Consider the following 20,593-nt stretch of genomic DNA (forward strand, 5'->3'; position numbering starts at 1 on the left):
GTGGTTCCTGTTCCCGTAGGAAGACGGGGATAAAATATAGCATAAAGCCTTCCTCGATAAATGGGCTATCTATCAATGAAATGTTTTTTCAAATCGGACCAGTAGTTCCTGAGATTAGCGCGTTAAACTAAACAAACAAACAAACTCTTCAGCTTTATAATATTAGTATAGATGAGGATTAAATTCTCTCCCATTTTTACAAGCACAGAACAAGAAACGAGCTATTCCATGTCAAAACACATGTCAAAAGCATTATTAGTACATTTTTAGACTCGAATATATTTTTAAACATATGATAGATAGCTAGGTTATAACATAAAAATAAACGAATAAATAAGAGCACCAAAGATTTATTATCACAATTCAAAAAATCAAAATAAATAATACATTATGCAAATCGTCATGTCAACAAGCCATGTATTCAGAGTCCATCAACAGCATCCACCAGTACCTGAAAAACAAAGAAGATTTGATGCCTCAATAGCTCAACGGTAAATGGGTCGTACTCATCCGAGAGGTAAAGGTTTGATCCCGCGTGCTTGCCTATTCTTGGACCCACTCCTGACAGTCTTTTCCGACTAGTTGTAAGAGAAGGGGAAAGTTGATCATCATCATCATCATCATCATCATCATCTATTAGCCGAGAGACGTCCACCGCTGGACATAGGCCTCTTGCATGGATTTCCAAGCACAACGGTCTCGAGCCGCCAGCATCCAGCTGCTCCCTGCAAACGCTTGATATCCTCGGTCCACCTAGTGGGGGTTCAACACTGCGCTTTTCGGTGCGAGGTCGCCATTTTTAGGACCCCAACGTCCATCAAGAATACTTGATTTATATTGATCATATAAATCAAATATTCTTTGTTAAAAAAGGTAATAAACAGTTAGTTTTTTTTCAACTAGAAAAACAATAAAGAATGCTCTGGTTCCAGCACCAGCTATTTGTTTAGTTAGTGTAATCTGGTGCATCTCTAACTGTTGTAACCAGCGTATTTTAACAGCCCACTACAGGGCAAGGCCTTCCTCCTTTTTAGAGAGGGGATATGGAGCTTAGAACCACCAGGCTGCTTTAATACGAATTGGGCTAAGGGATGATAATGATTAACTCATTATCATCAGTTTATAATAGTGACCAGAAGCTACGATTTAGCGTGCTCTACGTGGCAGGGGTGCCCACCACGCTGCTATAATGCTGGTTGGCGGGTAATGTTTGCGGTTAATACGTTAGATAAATACAAAGACGGGTTACATACCACTTCCGCTGGTGTCACAGGTATCTCCACAGTTGTCGGTGCTGCAATCATCTTTGCAGTCAGAGTCCTTGCAGGTATCTAAATCATGCACAACATTCTTGAAACTGAGCTTACACTTAAATGTTAATGATAGACACTCCATCCGATAAGCCTATAGCCTGCAGCGCTAACGGCAGGACATCCGATAAAACTGATCGTGTGTTGGTCGCGTTAGAGCTGCAGCCATGTGGGCTTACTAGATAGTAGGTGGCTTGCATAGTTAATAAATAGTTATGTTTTATAATTTCCGAAACTATTGAACCTAAGTTAGCTCTTGACTACAAACTCACCTGATGGTAAGTGATGATGCAGTCTAAGATGGAAGCGGGCTAACTTGTTAGGAAGAGGATGAAAATCTACACTCCTTTTGGTTTCTACACGACATCGTTCCGGAACGCTAAATCGCTTGGTGGTACGTCTTTGTCGGTAGGGTAGGGAAGCCTCCCACCAGCCAGACCAATTAAGAAAACCTCAATCGGCCCAGCCAGGGATCGAACCCAGGACCTGTCTTGTAAATCCACCGCGCATACCACTGCGCTACGCAGGCCGTCAAATTAATAAGTAAGTAACTCTCTGAAATGCATATTCAGGTTATTGAGAGACGTGATAGCCCAGTGGATATGACCTCTGCTTTCGATTCGGAGGGCGTATGTTTGAATCCGGTACGGGGCATGCACCTCTAACTTTTCAGTTGTGTGCATTTCAAGAAATTAAATATCACATGTCTTAAATCAATTAAATCAATCTATCAATTAAACATCGCGAGGATTTTTTTCTTAAATCAACATGTGTGAAGTCTGCCAATCCACATTTGGCTAGCGTGGTGGACTATTGGCCTAACCCCTCTCATTCTGAGAGGAGACTCGTGCTCAACAGTGAGTCGAATATCTGCTGTCAATGATAATTCAGATTGGTACGAAAAAGTACGGTATCTTTAAATTTCACGCAGAGAATTAAGAAAATTCTCTGTTATGCCGGTTTCCTCCCGATATGTTTTTAAAAAAAAAAATCTTAAAATGCACACAACTGAAAAGTTGGAGGTGCATGCCCCGGACCGGATTCGAACCCACACCTACCGAAATCGGAGGCAGAGGTCATATCCACTCGGCTATCACGGCTCTTAGTATAACTTACGTTCAAAATATAAAAGTTGTATTTTCAAAAATTCTTACCTTTGCACGGTTCAGAGGGCGCTGGCATTGTGATAATTTGTTTTTTTTTTTCAAATAGGCTCACTTTTTTTTTTAAATTGGTTGATTGCTGAATAGAGTTTATCTCAGACTACACCGAATTACATCACTTAAGGATTATATACAATTGGATTATAATAAAAACCAAGGTGGAAGGTTGCGGTCGCTTGGTTTGAGAAGTAACCTCGATGTTTTTCAGTTTGTATGTTGTTACAAAAACACTCGATCTGCCGCGAAGCAGAAATTTTCGTTCATTACTCGGAAATTCAGTGTATTTTTCGCGTAATAATGTCCATGATCGTGAACCAGGAGACCACCATCATTATTATTTCTAAGCGTAAGCACGTCTTATCTATAACTTACTTATTAATTTACTATTAATTTTACTTACTATTAATTTAATAACTTACTATTAATTTACTAATAATATAAAGAGGTAAAGTTTGTAACCATTCTTTATAAGGGGTAATATTAGAAACTACTGATCCAATTTTTTTAAAATTCTTTCACCAGTAGAATGCCACGTTATCGGGGATTGCTATAGACTATATTTTATAGTTGTATCACGTTTAATTATTGAGTTATCACAGTTTTTCTCCTACCGGTTGGACCGAAAGTCCTCTGAAACAGACTTAATCGCATGCGCTGCCTTAACCATTGCGGATAATTTAAATTAATTACAGGCTTTATGTACCTTTAAAAATTCTAGAAAATAGTCCGCGATACCATTTATCTATATTTTATATTTAAGCAGATAAAGTACCTTTTGTACTTAAATAAATTATTTAAACCATATACTAAGGTTTACGTCACTATTTATACAATTAAACTTAAATGCTTATAAAAATGGATTACTTAATAATCAAGAGAATATTATAGAGATAAGATTTGCCCTTTACAGTAAACTGTTAATTAGTTATATAGTTTGGGATATAACTCGAAATTTCAAAAATATAAATAGAAGGGTGTGAAATAGGGAAAGTTTACATCGATTTTCACGCAGACAAAGTTGCAGGGGTCCGCTAGTCTTAAATATCTTTATTATGTTTCATTTTTAAATGAATTTTTAATTTTGGCATGATTTTAACCAAGCGCATGCTTAGACTGTCTACTTGAATTATAGAGCAAACGCTAAAGTTTACGTTAATTATTGGATTCTATGCCCCTGCTGTAAACAAGTATGCTAGTCCTGTCACTATATTTTTTTGACTTTTCAATATACCAAATACTATTATTTTTAACACAACGATTCAGGAAAGAACTGAAATAAATTTCGAATAAATTTCCTACCTAAATCTTAGACTTTTTTTAGTTAGACTGCCATGTTGTTATTTGTGTGATTAGACATCCACACAAACAGCGTACCTCCTGTTGCTGGTAGTTTGAATGTCAGTTTAGTATTTAGTGATACATACATTGTATAGTGATAGTAATATTACTTAGGTTTAAGGTAAACATGGGCTCTTCGACTACGTGAAAAACTGAAGAGATAATATGGCCCACTGAATTTCCGTTCTTTGTTGGTTGACTGCATAATTTGTTTACTCCTGATACAAATAATACGTTACCATTTTCTTTTATTACTGTATAAACTTTATTTAATTAAAACTGAAAATGAAAATATTAAATGGACGAACATGTGAGTTGTGGCATAATTTTAATAGATCGAAAGTTACCAACTCCGGGTTGAGAATCTTAATAATATATTGTGGGAAATAGTAGTCTGAGACGGATATGACGTCAGATGGCGCGACTCGTTTCCGTTCGTATAGAGTCGTTTGACGACCGTCGTGGATTTACAAGACGGAGGTCCTGGGTTCGATCCCCAGCTGTGTCGGTAGAAGTTTTCTTAATTGTTCTAGGTCTGGCTGGTGGGAGGCTTCGGCCGTGGCTACTTACCACCCTACCGACAAAGACGTACCGCCAAGCGATTTGGCGTTCCGGTACGATGTCGTGTAGAAACCGAAAGGAGTGTAGATTTTCATCCTCCTCTTAACAAGTTAGCTCGCTTCCATCTTAGACTGCATCATCACTTACCATCAAGTGAGATTGTAGTCAAGGGCTAACTTGTAAAGAATAAAAAAAAAGTGGGGAATTAGAGAGGGATACCGTTCGGCTGGCGGGAAAAACTTGCGATATAAGGCGCTTCAGTATACTCGTGGCGTTCGGGCCGTCCACATTTCTTGTTGTGTACTTCTTTATGGGTTACTTGGGATAGGTGGGGAGAGTGACTTGAGTGAAAATGGGTAGTGTTGGTTCACTGTTAAAAGACGTCTTGAACCCTACACACAACGTTCACAAGTGCGTGATGCCACTTCAGTAATTCTCTACCATTGTAGGGTGTGTTTTGGTTATAGTTTAATTTCTGAATGACAGTTTTTTTAATTGTATATTAATTAAGAGTAGGTATGCTAATAGTAAAGAAATTTTGTAAAAGTAACAGGGTATCTGCGATCATTACTTTCGGAGCTACAGGAATTTAAAGGGTCAGATTTGCGGCGCTGCCGCGGGTCCCTGACAAATGCCCCATACAAAATGGTACGAACTAATGACGTTAATCGTTAGATTTGTATGTGCGTTTAAACAAAATAACTAATATCTATGTTATTTCTACGTATAGTTCATATTTTAAAAAATGTCACATTTAATGTAAGGAAGCTAAGACTGTATGAATTTTCATCTAATTACGATAAATGATTTTTAATAGATTTTGAAATTTTATAATCTTATTTGTTTTGCAAATATCTAGTCAATCTTTGCTTTTTATGTATAAATTAGTTAACATTGACCTTATTTACCCGAATTTATTATAGAAATCAATATATTCCAACCTAGTCATCATCCCCATTAAGTTGTCCTGACAAATATTGTGTCATACATAACCTTTGTTCGATATTGGTTTTTTTTTTATTTTTGTAATCCACTTCTGAGTCTGCTAAAAATATGTATAAATTCGAAAGGTCACGAAATCTCGAAAACCGCTGGACATACAGAGAAGACATTTGGCAGGGAGGTAGTTTATAGTTGGTAGGTGTCCGTTTAGTTTTTGGCTGGTGGGAGGCTTCGGCCGTGGCTAGTTACCACCCTACCGGCAAAGACGTACCGCCAAGCGATTTAGCGTTCCGGTACGATGCCGTGTAGAAACCGAAAGGGGTGTAGATTTTCATCCTCCTCCTAACAAGTTAGCCCGCTTCCATCTTAGACTGCATCATCACTTACCATCAGAAAAAAAAAGAAAAAAAAATAACGGATTTTGCACGGACGGAGAAGTTGCGGGCGTCCGCTAGTTTATTATAACTAAAAGCTTTTAATTAATATAATTATTGTTAAATTTCAGTTGTAAAGCCCGTGAAGACATTGACAAATGGAGATTGTGTGCCTGGATGTGACTGTCAGAATCTAATTATTAACGGTATAATACCCACAGCTACATTATATATATATATATTTTTTTACTGAACCTACTATGCTCTGTAGTGGAACTGGTTACCAGTATAGTTACAGCCTTCTTATAGGCCTTTTTAACCGACTTCCAAAAAGGAGGAGGTTCTACGTTCGGCTGTATGTATGTTTTTTTTTTATGTATGTCCAGCGATAATTCCGTCATTTATTGACCGATTTTGAAAATTCTTTTTTTGTTTTGAAGGGTTTGATTCCAGGGTGGTCCCATTTTTTTCATGTGAGGGTCTGATGATGGCATCCTGGAGAAATTAAAGGGAACTTTCAACAATCGTAGAGACAGCTAGTGAGTTTGTTAGTATTTCCATAAGGTATTTTTAACCACTACAATTTATGAAGGTCTGGAGTTGGTCTGATGATGGAGCCGAAACACAGACGATGGAACTCGTCAACGATTTACAGCAGTTACCTTTTGTTTGGGCTTGATTAATTTGTATTGATGAGAACTTGCCATCTAGATGGTTTGTGACTGTATTAAGGGTCTGGTGATGGAGACGAACGACAGTTAAGGGAACTCCTCGACGGTTCACAGTAGATACCTTGTGTTTGGACTTGATAAATTTGTATTGATGAGAACTTTCCACCTAGATGGGTTGTGACTGTATTAGGGGTCTAGTGATGAAGACAAAGGACAGTTAAGGAAACTCCTCGACGGTTCACAGTAGCTACCTTATGTTAAGACTTGATTAATTTTACATTGATGAGAACTTTCCACCCATAAGGATTGTGACTGCATAGGGGTTCCGATGATGAAGACGGAGGACAGTTAAGACCACTTCTCACTAGTTATGATACCTTTTACGTTTTTCTGGATATTCTGGATATTTTGTTCACACTCTATAGGTATGCTAACACTAAAAATGAAAAAATAAAAATTTTAATAAAAAAAATTCAGCCGACTTCCAACTCGAAAAATAACCTAAACTAAAAAGCAAGAAATAACTTCTTACCTATGTGCTACCTTCTGATCAGTTTGAAGGCGGTGCCAAGCCAGTGATGTTTTAATTCAAGCCGTTCAAATTACAAAATTTCTGTGGTTCTTTCAGAAACGACTTTAATTAAAACATGACACTGGATTGGCACCGCCTTCAAACTGATCAGAAGGTAGCACATAGGTAAGAAGTTATTTCTTGCTTTTTAGTTTAGGTTATTTTTCGAGTTGGAAGTCGGTTGAATTTTTTTTTTTTTAATTTTTAGGCTTGAGACTTCATAAACTCTTTTGACGGCCTCCGTGGCGCAGTGGAATGCGCGGTGGATTTACAAGACGGAGGTCCTGGGTTCGATCCCCGGCTGAGCCGATTGAGATTTTCTTAGTTGGTCTAGGTACCGCCAAGCGATTTAGCGATTCCGATATGATGCCGTGTAGAAACCGAAAGGAGTGTGGATTACCATACTCTTCCTAACAAGTTAGCCCGCCTCCATCTTAGACTGCATCATCACTTACCGTCAGGTGAGACTGTAGTTAAGGGCTAACTTGTAAAGAATAAAAAAAAGGCCGTACAGACAAATTTAATATTTTAGTTGAGTACGAACAATTTTTGGGGCAGTAAATCGAAAAATTGTTCTAAAGTATTCCTAACTAGGAATTACAGTCAGTCTTTAGTAAGTTCTTACAGAGCCACAAAGCGATGACACGATCATGATCGAATCAGAAATTAGGAGGTCCTGAGAAGAACCAATCCCTGACATAATTCAACGAGTCGCGAAGCTAAAGTGGCAACAGTTTGAAGAGCCAATGGATTGGTTTTTAATTATATATTTTTTTTTATTATTTACAAGTCAGCCCTTGACTACAATCTCACCTGATGGTAAGTGACCATGTAATCCAAAATGGAAGCGGGCTAACTTGTTAGGACTACTGATTTTAAAACTTCTTTCACCAATGGACAGCCACAGTAGGTAGCAGATGTAGTTCCTATATTTTATCCCCATACCTATTCCCATGATAATGGGAACTACGCAGATAAAACGGGGTGTGGTATATAAAATAAACTCCATTTTTTTGTTACCTATTTATGAAAATTACTGTTTCATTTTCAGAAACCTGTATGCAGTGAAAATAAAACATATTTAGATTTCATGACAAAGTAATGTCTTATATTTTCAACCTACTTCAAAGAGGAGGAGGAGAGGAGAGACTTCAATTTAAGTTTGTTTCTTTGTGTGTTCTTTTTTACTTTTTAAAAACTATTTAAAACATTAAAACAAAACATTTAAATCTAATCAAACCTTAAAAATATCGTTTTAACCTAAGTTCCTAGTTAATACTTAAACTTCATTTTTATTTTAATTCCCATTTGACAAATTCCAATAAAAAAGCTGTTATTATTAAATGTTCTACAAGTAATTTAATGACAATAGAAGCAATACAATTGTCCGAATCATCAACTTGGGTCATTACATTTTCTATTTCATCGTTATACATATTTATTTTTTAAAAACAATAAATATTTAATAAGTATAAACAATATTATTTTCGTACATGGAAGAAGGGTCCAAAATATATCGATATCAAATAATTAAAGTTAAGGATAATACGAATACAGCTTAATTTAAAAATCATATTGTATTATTTTAAAATTTTCCAACATCGAAAAATCGTCCATTTTGTGACGTCACTGTGTTACGAGTATGTACTAAACGTCGAACTAATTTTTTTTCAAACGCTCCGTTTGGTAAAATATTAGTTAACGTGACGTCATGAAACAGTTAAAATAATTATAGACTATCATGGCCGACAGCGTATTGTCAAAAAATATTTAAAAATTGAAATTTTCATGTAATCACGTCTCAAAAAATATGATGTATTTTTTTAGAACGATAATAATCAATTTAAGACTTTTTAAAAAGTGTCAACTAGCCTATTGTATTTCGTTATCATCATCGTCATCTTGATCTGAACTAATTTCAAATTTCACCAATTCCTTTTCAAATTGTAATTCTTCGCCGTGATTTGACGTAAAATCTATAAATTTAATACAATCGGTGTTACATTGTTCACTTTGATTACTAAACATTTCTATTATATCATCATCTTCTTCTACCAATTGGGTTTCATTTGATTTGGTGCCTAAGATTGTGTAATCTTCGTCATCCTCTGATTCTTCACTCTGATTTGATTTCAATTCAGTTTCATCATCTTCTCCTGGTTCCTCCTCACTTTCATCTGATATAAAATCTAACGTATCGTATTTCATTTGTAACTCTTTATACTTATTTTTTATAACTGATAAAAAATTATTGAACTCATCAGGCCTATTCGGAGTTTGAATATCTAATGCTGAATTTAAAAATTGTTTTTTAAACAATGCACAAAATTTGCTCGCTGATATTTCCCGAAAAACACCATCTGCTTGCTTCCAAATTTGAAAAAGTTTTTTCAAATCATCTACATTCAGTCTTCTTGTATAAAAATAATTGTATCCTTTCTTTTTAAGATCTTCCAATAGCAGTAAAGCATATTTTATTGTATGATTAAAATAACTTACGCAATTATATGTGCTAGTGACGTCATTGTTACTCGTTTTGTTAGTAATACGTAAGGAACTCAGCAATCGACGATATTCCATTAGAACGTTGGTTTGATAGTTTTCACCTGAAAACCTTCTTTTGAATTTAGAAATATAGGAATCGTTTGGAGAAGAGTTTAAAATATCAAATACATCATTCGTGCGTTGAATTAAAATTGCCGTTCCTACAGCTGAGCCAGGTAGTTTCCCGATTTCGATTTTGCAATGCATCGCTGAAGCCACAGATCTACTAAAGGTTTGGACGGCAAACCTGACAGCCACCTTTTGATAAAGACTTGGTCTTATATGATCTGCAGTGAGGTTGTAAGCTATGGGGCAAGCTGCATTTTTGTCTAAATTGTAAAGACTTCTGATGTCATCCCACGAAGCTGTCAAGTTAATTACTTTTCCACATTGAAATACAAAATTATTAGTCATTAAAATGTTCCTCAATGTGTTTATCAATTGCGGAACATCAAATAGTATAAAAAGTGGTCTCTGGGGTTCTAGAATTATGGAACGTTTAAATAATTTAAAAAATAATACCTCATTGTCTGTTGTGATAGCGACAACATCAAATCCTATAACTTTTAATTTCTCAATAACTTCAATAACTTTAACGGTAACATCGACATCGGTCAAAGCTTGTTTGTGGAACCAAAAAGCAATAAGTTGCTTCCATTTTGATAATAACCCACGTGCCATTAGTACAACAGCATATTTTTCTTCTTCATGTAATCCGTTAATTTCGTGGAGTCTTATATTACGAGTATGTTCGTGCATTTGATTTGTTATTTCCGATTTTAATTCCAAAATAGACAAGCTCAATACACACACTTTCTCGGATTTGGATAATTGCCCACATTTATATTGGAGGCACCTAATCATGCTATTCGAGAATTGTAAATTTACCTCTATTAACGTTTCTCTTACAATTTTCTCTCGAGGTAACTTTAAAGTTTTGTATAAAAGTCTATAAGCCGATGGGCTCGTGAAATACAAATCCATAACAAATTCTGTATATCCTACCACATCACATAAATCTGCTTGAAATATTTGTTTTAGTCGATCGTGTATAATTTCCATTCTTTTTTGTGCAACAGTAAACTTGGACTGTCTTTCCTGTGAAGCGCTTGCTTCTTGGTTTACAGTTAGTGATTCCGTTTCGTACAGATATGGCAGTGAGACACTCAATTTTCTTTTTCTAGAAACTTTTTGGCAATCGATCGCTTCATCGTTTACCTCATTCACTGGTGTACCTGTACTTGTAGTTGGAATAGAAATGATTATACTAGATTCTGTCTGTGTAGTTTTAGTACGATTGCAAACATCCGCTGGTGTGTCTGGCAAATGGTGAGTGGGAATTGAATTAGCTTTAATTTTTTTCTTGAACCGTTGGTGAGGATCGAAATGTCTATCACATATGCGGTAAGTTTTATGAATAGTCTCAACATCTTTGCTCTCTAAATCAAGGCGACCAGCTGCTATGATCCATTTAGTACACCTGTAAAAAAATTGAAATATTGTAATAAATAAGTGATGTAATTTTAACAGAAAATGTACATATTTTAAATTATTTGCTTATTTTTCTTTTTATATTATGTAATGAACTTTTAACGTACTGTGTATTATTTCATCTGCGTGGAGTCATTCATTCATTCATTTGTTCATTTGTTCGTTCGTTCATTCATTCATTTTTTTGTTTATTTACATAAAATTAGAAAGTTAATAATAATAATTAAACAATTACAATACACAAAACAAAAATATAAACAGAAACTATTCTAGTAACAATTTAATTATGTTTAATACAAGCAAAAATGCATCGATCTCCTATTAAAATGTAGATGCACAATCAGCGACCAAAAAACGTCCCCACTCAATGAGTGCCAAACACAACTTCTTGGCGCTCAATTCAAATAGTCACATTTGCAAATTCAACCTTGAACTCAATCCTTAAGGTTGAATTTGCTCTGAATTTGGGATTTTATTGAATCATCATCATCATTATATTCAACCCATAATCGGCTTACTGCTGAGCTCGAATCTCCTCTCAGAATGAGAGGGTTAGGTTAGTCCACCACGCTAGCCCAATACGGATTGGCAGTCTTCACGCACGCAGAGAAATAAGAAAATTCTCTGGTATGCAGATTTTCTTACGATGTTTTTCCTTCACCGTTTGAGACACATGACATGTAATTTCTTAAAATGCACACAACTGAAAAGTTGGAGGTGCATGCCCCGGACCGGATTCGTACCCACTTTCCGGAATCGGAGGCAGTGGGCAGTCATATCCGCTGGGCTATCACGGACTTTTTGTTGAATATTGGACTATATTTAAAGGCCTTTAGGTATAATTTTCTTTACCAATAATTCTAAAACTGTCAAAGCAAAATTGGCCAGTTTTTAAGGGAAGTTTTCTACATGATTGTGCGTCCTTTTGTTATAAGAGGTCAATGCAAAAATGTCTAATTCTATAAATCTACTAGTGAGGTCATTGTCGCCACACGGCACCGCAAATAACTGGCGACGTCGGCGACTTACATACTATACATATTATGACGATGCACTCGTTGCTTCACTACCTTTGAGCACAGTATACTTATTACATACCAAGATTCCCAACTTGGGGATTTTCCCCCCAGATTTAGGGGTATTTTTAGGGATTTTTTTGACTCTTTAATATTTTTAAATTGATGATAATTTTAATATTTATTTCTTGACCTACGACTTATAACGACATATACATTATTTTTCATGCACTCTGAGGCAACAGGCGGAAATTTTCAAAATGTTGTATAATTTAAAAAAATTAAGACGTAATATTTTGTCTGTATGAAATATAGACTTTTGAAACATATTACAGTATAATATTATTTCTAAATATATTTTTAGGGGGTTAACTCAATAATTAAGGTGATTTTAGGGGTTTTTGACATAAACTTTAGGGATAAATATTTTCGAGAGTTGGTAACACTGTTATATAGGTATAGGTATTTACATACATTGTACTGTGCTTCGAGTTCGACGTAGAATGCGAGGCCACGCAAGGCGCATTTTTTACCCGACTGCAAGAACGGTTGTATGTATTTATTTATGTATGTATGTAATATTCCTTATTACCTCATATCTTCCAAACCGCTGAAAGAATTTACGTAATTAAGATATCGTTAGGTTTGTCTTAATAACCCAAGTGTTCTTAGATAGATTAAGTTAAAAAAACGCGACGACTCTAAGACTACAGACTCAAGGTGAAAAAAAAATTGTTTTTAAATATTGCGTTATGGGTAAATTCAAGGGCTCATCAAAACATTACCCACGAAACTAAAAAGGGAAAAATAACATTATAATATTTTCTACCGATCACTTTGAAGTCGGTGCCAAACCCGAGTGGTTTCATTATCAACCCATATTCGGCACACTGCTGAGCTCGAGTCTCCTCTCAGAATGAGAGGAGTTAGGCCAATAGTCCACCACGCTGGCCCAATGCCAGGCAATGCCAAGGCAATTGGCAGACTTTACACACGCAGAGAATCAAGAAAATTCCCTTGTATTCAGGTTTCCTCACGATGCCTTTCCTTCACCGTTAGAGACACGTGATATTCAATTTCTTAAAATGCACACAACTGAAAATTTGGAGGTGCATACCCCGGGCCGGATTCGAACCTACACCCTCCGGAATCGGAGGCAGAGGTCATATCCACAGGGCTATCACGGTTGATTTAAGCCCTTACTAAAAAAACACAAGAAAGACAAAAATAATGTCTGAGAAACAAAAATCTTTACGATATAGGTACGCCTATAATTAATAGATCACTAGCATCTCCTTCAAAGTGATCAATGGGTAGAAAATATTATACTTAATGTTCTTTCCCTTTTTAGTTTCGAGGGTTCTTTAATGTTTTGAAGTCGGTTTGTATTAAAAAAGATATACATACCTACGTACATATAATGCATATTTTTACGCACACATACTCATTACATAAGCAGCTACTGTTTATCTTGCGAATGTGTGTGTGCACACCAGGAGGTATTAAAATAGCGTCCATAGATACTCTTAGATAATAGTTGTAGACTGTAGACAATAGAAAATATGATATAACAATTTGATGTTATTACTTACAACTCTCGATTTTTCGGAAATCTGAAGAACGCACGGCTTTTTTCACGTTCGGAACTATAACATCCAGTAACAGCACAACGTATACCCATTTTTTCCAATTAATTGTGTTTGAACAAGCTGTACATGTCATCGATCTTTGCCTATCATGTTGACAAACACAAAAAAAAACATAATTTCACTAGATAATTTTGTTCTCGACGCTTGCGCAATCTGACGCGGGTCTAACGTATGGTGACTGTTAGGTGACTGAGGAGGTGAGGACGGCGCAGTGAGACGCGGGTATGTTAGAGCGAGACAGAACTCGTCTATAGAGAATTAATAAGTACGTTTCCTGGGTTCAGGCACAGTAAAGATATTACAAGCAGTATAATAACTCGGCCGTATTTTTGAAATAAATACCTACAGCCGCGCGGTACGTAAACATGTCATAGGGCTGCCCGCCTGCAGCAATTTAATTACATTTGCTAACTTTGTGTTTCCACTTAGTTTTGTGATTGTAAATAAACTTTTTTTATATAAACAAATAAAATACTTTGTAAATTGTAGTAAAATGGGAAGTGATAAATAAAAATGCGTGTTTTTTGATTGGTTGATTTAATTACTGATACTACGGTGTGTCTATTCACTTTATTTACTAATCCAGATACCTACCTTTATTCTGGAGATAAAAGGAAATACCTTATCCATTAAAAAATACAAGATTATGTACCTACCTACTAATAAGTAAATTTATTTTAAAGTCTAACCTTTCAGAGTTTCCAGGTAACTTAAAAAAAGTTATCTCTGGATGGGATAATTTTGAATTCATGCATCCAAAAACGGCACAGTATTTTCTACTGGTCATAATTAAAAAAATCTAATACTATTAATACACTTTACTCTGTTAATACACCGTGCGTTCGTTCGTCACCGCGGCACAGTCGCGACTGTCTTCACCCTACGATCACCCCATGTTCAAGGTGCGTAGGTATAGCTCGCGTTTCGACCTCTAGTATGAAGTCCAACTACTGGTTGTAATATCTTTACTGTGGTTCAGGGTTGCCAATCGTACTGTTATATAGCATTGTACTATATTTCGGGTCGGCGTACTATGTACTGTTGAAGAAATATATTATAGGCAAAAATATTATATTTTGAACACGGAAATTTAACAAACAAAATTTTCATTTTAAAACTTTAAGAACATTAATTTTTGACAGATGCAATAGCGTCTAGCCTATCCGAACTTGTCTGTCTTACTGAGTTACAAACAATAAACGAACGAATTAGAAAAAAATGCTTTTTAAAATCAAATGTGTGTTTGCATATGACACTCTTCTTTTTCTTTTTTTTTTTATTTCTGACAAATAAATCTTGGAAAATGCAACAAGAGTAAATATATTGTTTTTTGTTTAAATAAATATTGATTTTTTGTTAATTCCATAAAATACTACATTTTATTTAAGTTTACTATATTTTTTGTAGCTTAATCTATAGCTAAGTATATTTGAAAAAATGTTGGCAACCCTACCTGGGTACAGCAATACCGTATTATGTGGTAGTATGTTATTATAACACTGGTGCAGAGGGTAGTTTTCCTGCCTTTGCACGCAAGGCCGTGGGTTCGATTCTCATAACTGGAATATGTGTAAAAAAGGCATCTCAGAAATGGATAATTAAATAAAAATCTTTATACCTATGTCAACTAGTATACGTCAAAGATGAATAAGCCTGATGATCTAAAATGTTGTGTACGCCACTGTTCGAGACCATCATCATCATCATCATCAACTCATTTTCGGCTCACTGTTGAGCACGAGTCTCAGAATGAGATGGGTTAGGCCAATAGTCCACCACGCTGGCCCAATGCGGATTGGCAGACTTCACACAAGTAGAGAATTAATTAAATTCTCAGGTGAGTATGCAGGCTTAGTCACGACGTTTTTCCTTCACTGTTTGAGACACGTGATATATTTTAATTTAATATAATGCACACTTAACTTAAACGTTGAAAATAAATGTCTATCTCTATGTAATACATATCAATGTCCATGGGCTATGAAATACATATTTATATTGCTATTTCATCATCATCACCATATCGGTCGATGGACGTCCACTGCAGGACATAGGTCTTTTGTAGACACTTCCAAACATCACGATACTGAGCCACCTGTATCCAGCGAATCCCTGCGACACGCTTGATGTCGTCAGTCAGCCTGGTGCGGGGTCGCCATTCCAGCACTTTGGGACCCCAACATCCATCGGTTCTTCAAACTATGTGCCTCGCCACTTCAGCTTCGCAACTCGTTGTGCTATGTCAGTGACTTTGGTCCTTCTGCGGATCTCCTATCTGCGGATATTGGTATTTATTCTTCGAGAATAGAAAAATAATAAAAACGGTTTTACCTACTATACTCGTATTCGTACCTACCTATTAGCGGCGAAGAGTCCATACAGGTCGATTCCCACCGGGTTACCTTTTAAAAATCCATAGATATCGGATGGCTACGTGTATATATGCTGGCTACCTATAATACCTATCACCAATTACCGACAATCAACCTACAATACTCATAACTGTAATTATTAACGAATAAGTTTTATTATAAAATAACCTCAGGTGTTAGGTGAGTAATCTTGAGTATTATAAAACCCAGTAGAAACGATTCTACTTATCCTATTATTATTTCGTATCCTATGATTCTATTCGTGACTTTCTAATGGTCAATAAAATGTCTTCGGGTGGATCGGGATACAGAGATACAAAGTGAATCTTTACAGACTCACTCTGTATCTCTGTATCTGTATCGTCATATGTTTTCTGTGGTATCGCTATCGTCTTTACTACAGAACGCAAGGAGTTATACGCAGTTAAATTAAACGCCTGTCAAAGTAAGGTAGCACTTACCTAAGTAAGTGCGATCTTATTTTGACAGGCGTGTTTCCTTTTAGTAAACGTATCCCTTCCTTTCTTACGAACTCTTTGGTGGGTTGGTAATGGTGTGGTTCTGCTTTGTGCTCGGATCAATATAGGATTTTATATATATTTTTAAATTGGCTTAGATCTGGTCTGATAAAAGGCATCACTCAAGGTTGTGGCTGGTTTTGGTTATCACCCCACGGATAAAGACGTACCGCCAAGTGATTAAAAGCTCATTTACACGAGCGGCAACTCTACCGACGACCGCAGTCGACTGCAGTCGGCTACGTCTCGGCGGCAGGCGACGGTGTCGCCGACTGCAGTCAGCAACGTCTCGGCAGCAGCTAACGGCAGTCGACTGTAGTCGGCGACGTCTCGGCGGCAGCCAACGGCATCGCCGACTGCAGTCGGCAACGTCTCGGCGGCAGCCAACGGGAGTCGACTTCAGTCGACGACCGCCGAGAGTCGACTGCAGTCGTCGGTAGCTGCTGTGTCGTGTAAACACTAGAGCATTTCGGTTTGTTGCCGCGGTGGAGACATGCGGGAACATAGACTTGGATCTACGTCTTTCAATTTAGATCCATCCGATCCATCCAAAGACGTTGCAGGGGCTCCCCCAGGGGATCATTCAGCTGCTGAATGTCGAGTTTACCCTGTATTTGTTTGAGACTTTGACACTCAGTGAATGACCCCCTAGAGGTGCCCCAACAACGTCTATGAATGCACTGTATCGTCTTTTAATATTATGTAAGACGTTAGACCGCAATCAAAACCTATATTGGCAATGATTAAAAAAATCAAATAAAGTAAAATCTATTCGTTAATACTGAACAAAAAACTAAATAAGTTTGGTTAAATGCACTACATTGCTCTAATGCGGATTGGCGGGAGCCAACGATAATTTTGGGTTCTCTGCCTCAGATTCCGGAGGGCGTGGGTTCGAGTCCGGTCCGGGACATGCACCTCCGACTGTTCAGTTGTGAGCACTTTAAGAAATTAAGTATCACGTGTCTCAAACGGTAAAGGAATAACATCGTGAGGAAACCTGCATACTAGAGAATTTTCTTAATTCTCTGCGTGTGTGAGGTCTGTCAATCCGTATTGGGCCAGCGTGGTGGACTATTGGCCTAACCCCTCTCATTCTGAGAGGAGATTCAAGTTCAGCAGTGAGCCGAATATGGGTTGATAATGATGATGATGATTAATTTCAACTTGATACACATACACCAGGTCTTGACGGACAGACAATAGACATACAGACTTTTTTTATTATTATTATTTTATTATTCTTTACAAGTTAGCCCTTGACTACAATCTCACCTGATGGTAAGTGATGATGCAGTCTAAGATGGAAGCGGGCTAACTTGTTAGGAGGAGGATGAAAATCCACACCCCTTTCGGTTTCTACACGGCATCGTACCGGAACGCTAAATCGCTTGGCGGTACGTCTTTGCCGGTAGGGTGGTAACTAGCCACGGCCTATAAATATATAAATGAGGGACCCAAATAATCAAATAAAAGATTACACAATGGTTTACTAAGCTAATTTATTAATCGACTAACATAAGATATTTGGAAAAAAAATGCAAAACTTATTATAAAAGCATGATTATTGAAGTCTTCTCCACTCTCTTCTGGGCTTCTCTACTTTTTAGTAGCAGAAGCGTCGGTGCCGGTGCGCTTGCAGGAGCATTTGCACGAGGCATCACACTTGCACGACGCGCAGCACTGGGTGGGAGTGCACTTGCAACCTGGGTAACAAACGACATTGTGCATAGCGGCCTTATAAAAATATATAATAATGGTACACTGAGATACATAATCTCAGTGTACCATTCAAACAATGAGTCACTACATCGATTTTCGTCGTATTTTCGTATTTGTGATCATCTAATATAGTTATTTCTACGAAATTACCTTGACTATGCCATTTTACATGAAGTGGCAATGATTTTTTGTTTTAACAATCGTCTAACATGAATATTTTAACAAAATAACGTAAATATCAGTTTTTCGTTCGTGACTACCTGTTAATACCACTACTAGACTAATGTTACTTTACGTAAAGTGACGAATATTGTGTCATTTCGTCGAAAACACAATGTTAGATGATTGCAAAAATTAAAAAACGATGAAAAACGATGTAGTGACTGATTACTTGAATGGTACACCGAGTTACATAATGCAGAGCCTGTGAGGATCAGACCTACGTTTAAAAGTGGAAGCCCATAGCCGACGCTCCGAGTTTCACCCGCGTAGTTCCCGTCCCAGTGAGAATGCGGGGTAAAATACAGCCCATGACACTCTCAAATAACGTGGATTTCTTGTGGTAAAAGAATTTTCTAAATTTTGTTTTGTTACTCCGGTAACTATTAGAAGGCTTTCAGAGGGCTTCAGAGTTTCTAACAAACTTTCAACTTTTATAAAATAACGAAGATTTGGCATTCACGGGCCCACGTTCTAAAAGTGGAATTGAGTTTCAAAATTGTATGTTAACTATCATTTACAGGAGACTAAAAAGGTGCTATACGTAGATAATAAAAATAAAATTCATTTAACTCAAAGATCAAATGAAAAGTTGTCTTAATAACCCATTATTCCATAGTGAAGTTATGTACCTATGAATAAATAAATTATTATTATTATTATACCTACAATCTATTTATTAAATGCATACTTATGTACATAAATGGAATAAATGGCTGATATTCTTGAAGAAATAGTTACCTAGATATTCTGTATTAGGTAACTACCTACCTACATGTATGTATCTTTTGGAGATAAAAGACATAATATTAATTGTCATTCAAGGTTGTCGTCGTAAAAACTGGGACGGTCATTATCCCAGCAGAGTAAAACAGGTATCGTTTTTATAATTTCTAGTTGTTAGTACAGTTCAAGGCCAAATAGGAACATGAGACAGCCCATAACACTATAAAGTACATACCATTGCTATTTTACTGGAACCACGAACTGACTTCAAGAAAAAAGGTTCTGTTTTCAATCCGTATGTATATGTATGTAAATATATTGTACATATGACTTGCTTATATTTAAAAGTATATTTAAGATTGTAACTACATAATTGTAGTTATTTCTACAACGTAATAATGTTTTTTTTTTTTATTTTTGTATTCATAATTCAACGTCACAAAGGCTTACCATCTTTTAATTATAAACTTAAACGTATGGTAATTGTAAACAGATTACCGTGTATTATTATCAAAACAAAAACCTTCAATGTTGTTGAGAAATTCGCCATGTCTATGTTTGTTTACAAAATGCATACGGACGCACATAATTATTCGTAGGTGTGTGTTAGGTAGAGACACTATTTGTACTTAACTAGCTGACGCCGCGCGGTTTCACCCGCGTGGTTCCCGTTCCCGTAGGAGTACGGGGAAATATATAGCCTTCCTCGATAAATGGGCAATCTAACTCTGAAAGAATTTTTTAAATCGGACCAGTATTTCCTGAGATTAGCGCGTTCAAACAAATAAACAAACTCTTCAGCTTTATAATAGTAGTATAGATAATTAAATAAATACTTACTATTCCCATTTTTACATAAGCATCTCATTCATCATCATTATCAAAATATATTCGCCTCTCTGCTGAGCTCGAGTCTCCTCTCAGAATGAGAGGGGTTAGGCCAATATATCCACCACGCTGGTCCAATGCGGATTGGCAGACTTCACGCACGCAGAGAATCAAGACAATTCTCTGGTATGCAGGTTTCCTCACGATGTTTTCCTTCACCGTTTGAGACACATGAACTGCTCTTAAAATGCTCATAACTGAAAAGTTGGAGGTGCATGCCCCGGACCGGATTCGAACCCACACCCTCCGGAATCGGAGGCAGGGGTCATATCCACCATGAAATATTTTTATCAAGTAGGTATAAAAAGGAAAATATCGTAAAGAGTTGCCAAAAATATTATATTCAAGGTTAGTATTATTTAATAATACTATCATGTTTTTTTTTAATTCTATTAAAATATAATTTGTTTACCAAAAAAATATTTTCCTTCTAATAATTTTCTCTTCACTATGCAAAATAGGACCATTTTGAATTGATCAATTATTTTCTTGATGTAATTAAGATACCTACCTAATAA

The 20,593-nt window shown here is 36.4% G+C and overlaps 1 protein-coding gene and 1 long non-coding RNA gene across 2 annotated transcripts in view; one reads left to right on the top strand and one right to left on the bottom strand.

The window, feature by feature from the left end:
- Positions 1 to 334: 334 nt before the first annotated feature.
- Positions 335 to 1,852, bottom strand: LOC128199413 (uncharacterized). Its single transcript, XR_008252057.1, has 2 exons — positions 1,254 to 1,852; positions 335 to 451 (listed from the first exon to the last, which is right to left on the bottom strand). It is a non-coding gene; the product is annotated as an uncharacterized LOC128199413 (long non-coding RNA).
- Positions 1,853 to 7,496: 5,644 nt separating this feature from the next.
- LOC112049139 (protein mesh) overlaps positions 7,497 to 20,593 on the top strand; it is a 45,119-nt gene continuing 32,022 nt past the window's right edge. Inside the window, exon 1 of the mRNA XM_052888860.1 lies at positions 7,497 to 8,090. The gene's annotated coding sequence lies outside the window, so the exon portion shown is untranslated. The remainder of the gene's footprint in view (positions 8,091 to 20,593) is intronic.

Source organism: Bicyclus anynana, chromosome 23 (genome assembly GCF_947172395.1).
Source record: "Bicyclus anynana chromosome 23, ilBicAnyn1.1, whole genome shotgun sequence".
Classification (NCBI taxonomy): domain Eukaryota; kingdom Metazoa; phylum Arthropoda; class Insecta; order Lepidoptera; family Nymphalidae; genus Bicyclus; species Bicyclus anynana.